Source organism: Micropterus dolomieu, linkage group LG07 (assembly GCF_021292245.1).
Source record: "Micropterus dolomieu isolate WLL.071019.BEF.003 ecotype Adirondacks linkage group LG07, ASM2129224v1, whole genome shotgun sequence".
NCBI lineage: Eukaryota > Metazoa > Chordata > Actinopteri > Centrarchiformes > Centrarchidae > Micropterus > Micropterus dolomieu.
Window position 1 is genome coordinate 32204470 of NC_060156.1, and position 7274 is coordinate 32211743.

Below are 7274 nucleotides of genomic sequence, written 5' to 3' on the forward strand. Positions count from 1 at the left end.
GCTATAACACAAGTCTTGTTCATCAGACTACATGCTGTACAGTATTTGACTACAGATTTTGTCCCAGGATTTATTATGCATTTCTTCTTCTTCGTTGCATGATCTAGAATAATAAGGTGAGAAATGGGTCTATTCTGAGTTCATCCTGCACTGCAGCAGCTAATAAAGTCCATTTAATCCCAAAAACGCTTTTCTTTTAGGCAGGCTGGAGCAGAAAACAACTCACCTTTCTCAAGTTGTACAGTAATGTCACATGTGTATGAAGGTGGATCAAACAAGCTAATCTTAAATGTCAAAGTAGAGAGGATCCTAGTAGGCCTATTTATTTTCATTCATTACACAATATGAATAAGCTATGCAGACAGTTGTAAAGAAAGAACATCTTCTCTACTTGTTATAGTTACACAGTATTAGGGGTGTGGGCTGTATTAAAAGTATCCACTGTTCTCCCATGCTCTAACAGACAGTAACGATGAAATGTGTGCTGTTCTCACATTCTCCCTCTGTATGTACACATAAACAACAAGGCAGGGAAATATAAAAGGAATTTATTTTATTGTTTGTGTACATTATTGTTCAGTGTACATGGTCACATCTGAAACAAACTTTACGTGCTTGATAACTCTCCCACCCCGCAGACATCTACACACCAATACCGATTTATATTCATAGCTGCAAGTGCTATGTAGCTCCACATAGGGGACACAGGAAGTGACATATAGCACCTTCATGCGGCGTCGGAACCGCGTAGGAAATTCACAGCCGCACCGGCAGAGCTCCAGAATATGCAACTCGGCCGGCTCACGCGTGGACGCGCTACAAGTGCGAGGGCCCGCCCAACGCTGCTTGCAGCTTTAATTGAACTTATTTCATGTTTACACATAGGGATCTTTAAAGCAGAGTTCAAGCAGGAAGACTATCTTTATGCTTCATTCATTCACAACTATATCGCTCATTCACTCGCTTTCTCCCAGCTTCTCTAATCAACTGACTGTGGGGGTTCACTCTTTATTTAAACCAACCAGATTTTGACACAATATCCATCAGCCAATCATGTAATCACTGTCAAACTTTAAATCTATTGTCCTCTCTGCTGCTGTCATTTTAGTGTGAAATCCCTGTGGCCCTCCTACACCCCATTGACATCCAGTACATCATATCCAGGTCGAGCTCATCAGAGTCCACTCCTCATCACATCCAGATCTTCAAAACTTTCTTCATCCCATCAGCACCACCACCAGTGTCTAGATGACAATGGGGTCTAATCGCCAAAGACTTTTCACATTTTTCAAATTCACTGTGCACATGTCAGTTTGTTATTCGTTCACTCAGGGGAAGTCTGTCCTGATTGAAATAGTAATCCAGCATTTGGTAGTACTGTCCCACAACTTAATGGAGTTGAAAAGTTGAAAAGTTATGACGCATCAAATGTAACATCATGAGATAACAAAGAATTTGTCAGGAATATGAATATTAGATAAATCCAGTGGTTGAGAGGATATCTGTCACGGTTTGTCGTGTGGAGGCAGGTAGTAGGACCCAAATGCAGGACACGAAAGCCGGCAGGTACAGTTAAGAGAATTTATTAAGGGCAACAAAAAGCGAGCACACTTACAGACTGAGTGGCTGAAAGGCTAAGTCCAAAACAAAGGTTGTCCAACAGAAAACCAAAATCCAAAACAAGCAGGGAAACACAACAAGTGAGGCTGCCAACAGGAGAACACACTGGAACACTGGGTGACAATAAACAATGACCCAACAAAGACAGAAACACCAGGTATATATACACAGGGACTAACAAGCAGGGCGGGAGCAACACAGGTGACAAACATGAGGCTAACGAGGCACAGGCAGGGAGAGAGAGCAGGGGAAAACAGAGACAGACATGCAGAGGGATCACTGGGGTAACAGACATGACAAAGGTTACCGAACACTAGACGACAGACAAGACAGAACCCCAAAACCCAACAGACCAAAATAACAGATAATAACGCTGACTAAACACAAAAGTACAAAACACGGCATGACAGACAGGCAGAGTGTGACAATATCTCAACCACTGGATGATATCCAGTCCAGAAGTGATATTCAATAGGAATATCACTGATTGTTCAGTTTGTCAAAGGTAATTAATAGAAGTATTGCATGCTAGAAAATTAGATGAAACTAGTTTTTTGATAGACTATGATAATGCAAAATTATTTCCTTAAAAATCTAATCTATCAGAGACGATGACTGACCCGGGGTGCCATGAGATCCTCTCCTGTCTGTTCCAAGAGATCTGATGAACCCCTCCCACTTCTTGGACATATATAGAGCTAGTGAAATTTGAGAAGGTCCCATACACAATTCAATGTGAATTATAAAATGTACCACGAATTTGGCAACTAAAGTACTGTTTTCCCAGAATGTAACAAAACAAAGTGATCAATTTTCCACATGAGAGATTACACAATTTCTACATGTTAAATGAACTATGCACTTTAATCTTTAATACAACAATCTCCCAACAGATACACAGTTCTATAGGTGAAGCTGAACCTTGTGATGTTTGTTTTAGAAACACTGAACACAATTAGATTAAATTAGGACTTAAGTGTGCTTGCAAGGTCACAGCAAGTCAGCTTGACCAATTTTGTTCAGCCAACATCTATTTTCCCATCGCATTTTCCTGGCACCATGTATAAAGAATGTTCTTGTTTTCAAAACAGCTTAAAGTTCACTTTGAGTCAGCATTTGCTCTGGACGTACCCAAACAGTCAGAGTCCTGATGTTGCCAAATATGGTGTTCATTTCAGAAGGCAACAATTAAATTATTATTGTTCTGTTAATTTAAAGTTGGAAAGTTACTGGGCGCTTCCACATCCTCTTCAATTCCTTGCTGATCTTCCAGTGGATGACACATGTAGGATGAGGGAGACATTGTGGCTGAGTTATGTCCCCGTTTCCCGCTTCCTTCAGGTTGATTTAAACCCCAGGTCCTTTGAATCCACCATAACGCATGGCCACTGTTTCTCAGATGTTTCACATCTCTATTCATGGGAGCGATTCATAATGAGACAGCGGTGGAGACCTGAGAATCTGTCACAGAGTAAGGCTGCCCCGAGGGCAAGAGATTGGAGTGGACCGAGGACAGTGTGCTTCTCAATTCAGGAGTTCACCATTATTCTCCAGCAGCTGCCACACGCTGATGCTGGCTAATCACTATGCAGAAGCTCCTATCAGGTGCTGTCACTCCCTGACACTGACCAATTTGGTGTCACCACACAGCCTTGCAGACAAACCTCTGCCATCCACTCAATATTAAGGGAGTCGACTGAAGAGAGTTGATGGAGGACAGTGCTGATGTATTCTAACTTAGACATCTGACATTATAAAGACCATACTATCCTTTTGCATGTTTTAGAAGAAGAGGCAAAACATTTTTGTAATTATAATATTTTTGCGACAATATGGTAACCTGTTAATGTGGTAGTGTGATGTTGTTGCGATATGGTGTGGACAGGACTCTGTACATTTCAGTTGTATATATTGTAACATGGTTTTATTTTGAAGGATGCACTTAGTATTTCCTCTGTGATGTTTTTTTTAATTTTTTTATATCAAACATTAGTGAATGTCATGTGCCAGCAGTGTCTCCTACCCTTCCCTTTTGTTCACCTCTGTTTTCCTCCATTCCTCTCGTTTCCTGTCTACCTGGGGTGCGTTTCCGAGAAGCATCATTGCTAACTATGGTAGCAACTTCGTTGAAACTTTGCAGTTGCGACGTAACTGTTTCCCAAAACCCTAGTTCGAACTACGGAGGTAACTAAGTTGGTAACGTACATGGCACGAACTATCATTAAGCGACGCATTTGTTCCCCAAAACCATAGTTCTGATGAATGTTCGCAGGAAATGTCGTTAAGTTGCATAGTTCAAACTACTGCTCCTGACTTGTGGTTAGAAGCTCAGTTCATGGTGAGTACATCACATATAGCAGAAAATGCAGTGTTAGGAGGTGGATGTAATGTGTCTAAGCAGGGAATGTTAGACAATCTTGCTATACAAACATATTTGAAGTTTTAAAAAAAAATTTAGTTGTAAAAGTTCGTTTAAATGTATTTGTCGGGTCAGGGTTAGGGTGGCATTGATTCAGTACTAAGTAAGTTACTGTAGACCATCAACAAACAGCAGGTGTCTTTCTCCCAGATTACCCATCTGTTCACAATAACTTGATTTAATATTAGTCACCCAGTACACAGGTTAAAGAACAAAACGGAGAATGTAAATATTACCTTCATGTGTACATCTCTAGGTCTCTGAGGATGATGGCTGTTCTCTAGTCTTCATTTCAAACATAAATATAAAAAGAGAATTCATGAAAGTACTGTAATGAATAAATTCCAGAGTTTTCGTTGCCAGTATCAGAAGGATGAATGGAGAACTCACGGGATTCAAACCCCAAACCTCAATTCAGTTCAATTTATATAGCGCCAAATCACGCTTTTCATAAAAGACCAGGTCTAGACCGTACTCCGTATGATGTTATTTACCGTATGATGTTATTTACAGAAGCCCAACAATTCCCACCAAGAGCAAGCACTAGGCGACAGAGGCAAGGAAAAACCTTCCTTTTAAGAGGCAGAATTCTCGAGCACAACCATGGCTCAGGGTGGGTGGCCATCTGCCTCGACCGGTTGGGGGGGAGGAGAGTGAGAGAGAGAGAGAGAGAGAGAGAGAGAGAGAGGGCAAGAGAGGAACAGAGAGAGAGAGCAGGAGACGAACAGTGAGAAAAAGAGAGGGATAGAAGGAGAGGGGAGGGAGGCAGCATACACAATATACACACACAGAGACAGTAAAGGTGATGTTGCTATAGACTAAATGAAAAATGGTATAGATATGTATAGTAGTGTTAATGATAACAATCATAATGTTAATTAAAGCTGCAAGCAGCGTTGGGCGGGCCCTTGCACTTGTAGCGCGTCCAGGTGTGAGCCGGCCGCGTTGCATATTCTGGAGTTCTGCCGGTGCAGCTGTGAATTTGCTACGCACTTTGGATTTTGCATAAAGGTGTTAGACGTTACTTCCTGTGTCCCCTTTGTGGCGCAACATAGCACTTGCCACTATGAATATAAATTAATATTGGTGTGTAGATATGTTCAGGGCAGGACAGTTATCAAGCACGTAACATTTGGTGCAGATGTGAGCATGTACACTGCAGTTACAACAACTTCCTGTGTCACAGCGAAGAGTTGATCTTTGACGCCACGCCACGGACACGCCCATTGACGAAAACTCACAGATAGCACAACTTTTTATCGTCAATGCCTTTAGAAGGTACACCACAAATCTGATCTGACTAAATCCCTAGGAGGAGCTCGTTAAAGTATGAAGTGTGTAAATCATCCAAAAATTGACGTAAAATTCAAAATGGCCGACTTCCTGTTGGGTTTAGGGCATTGCTCCAAGAGGCTTTTTTGTGTTTGTGGACAAGATACACGTACCACAGAAAATTTGTGCACGTAGGTGAAACGTGCGGCTGCTTCGATAAAAGTCATGTCCTGTTGCCAGCAGGTGGCGCTATGACTGTGGGTGAATGTCAGCATGTACATGTGTTCAGGGCGGGACTCTCATCCTACATGTACAGTTAGGTTGAGATGTGAGCATATACACTGAAGTTAAAACAACTTCCTGTTTCATGGCGAATCATCGACGCCACAGACACGCCCACAACTTTTCATCGTCAATGCCTTTAGAAGGCACAGCAGAAATTTGACGTTGATCCAACTAAATCCCTAGGAGGAGTTTGTTAAAGTACGGAGTGTGTAAATCATCCAAAAATTACTGGAAAATTAGCGGTTCGGCATCGAGATGTCGTCCTCGCCCACCTTCAGCGTTTGGGACTGCGGCTCAACGCGAAGAAGAGCGCGCTGATGCCCACCCAACGGACTACATTCCTAGGGGTGGTGTGGGACTCAACGACGATGCGGGCCCACCTGTCTCCCGAACGCGTTGCATTTTGTCCTCAGTGAGTGCAGTTAGGCCGCGCCATCACGGTAAAACACTTTCCGAGGGTGTTGGGTCTCCTGGCAGCAGCGTGTGTAAATCATCCAAAAATGGCCGTAAAATTCAAAATGGCTGACTTCCTGTTGACTTTAGAAAATTTCGTGCATGTAGGTTGAACGTGAACGAGGGGCAAATTTATTCCAATTTTCTTGGTGGTGCTAGCGAGTCATTTTGCGCGAAACCCATAAAATACGAAATTTTTCACCACTTCTGACATGTGTGCAAAGTTTGGTGAGTTTGAGTATGTTTAGGCCCCCTAAATTAGGGCGGCTGTGGCTCAGGAGGTAGAGCGGGTTGGCCGTTTATCGGAAGGTCGGCGGTTCAATCCTTGGCTCCCACTGGTTGCGTGTCCTTGGGCAAGATACTGAACCCTGATTTGCCCCTGGCGGCTGTTCCGCCAGTGTATGAATGTGTGTGAATGTTAGTTTCCGTTTGAGCACTTAGGCTCAGTGTATGAATGTGTATGAATGGTGAATGCAGATGTAGTGTAAAAGCGCTTTGAGTGGTCGAAAAGACTAGAAAGGCTATACAAATACGGAGCATTAAATTGAGAAAAAAAAAAAAATCCTTACAATTCCAATAGGGACCTTGCACGGTTCGTGCTCTGGCCCTAATGATTATAATAACAACAATAACAATAGGACTAGTAACAATAGTTGTTGTAGCAGAGGGTGTCGAGCAGGAACAGCAGATGACCTGCAGCCTCCACAGTGACTCCACAGCTCCAGAGCCAGAAACACCTGCAGGAAGTGATAGGAGGAGAGAGGAGGGGGACGAGAAAGCACAAGACTACCGGAAAGGGGAGAAGTTGTCTTAGTAACATGCAATAGTGGGATGAGGTTGCATACAGAGGGAGAGGAAGTAGAGGAGAGAGGAGCTCCTGAGCCAGCCCTAACTATAAGCTTTATCAAAGAGGAAAGTCTTAAGCCTACTCTTAAATGTGGAGATGGTGTCTGCCTCCTGAACCCAAACTGGAACCTGGTTCCACAGGAGAGGAGCTTGATAGCTGAACGCTCTGGCTCCTAGTCTACTTTTGGAGACTCTAGGAACCACAAGTAACCCTGCATTCTGGGAGCGCAGTGCTCTGGTGGGGTAGTAAGGTACTATGAGCTCTTTAAGATAAGATGGTGCCTGACCATTAAGAGCTTTGTAGGTAAGAAGAATGATTTTAAATTCTATTCTGGATTTTACTGGAAGCCAATGCAGAGAAGCTAAGACAGGAGAAATA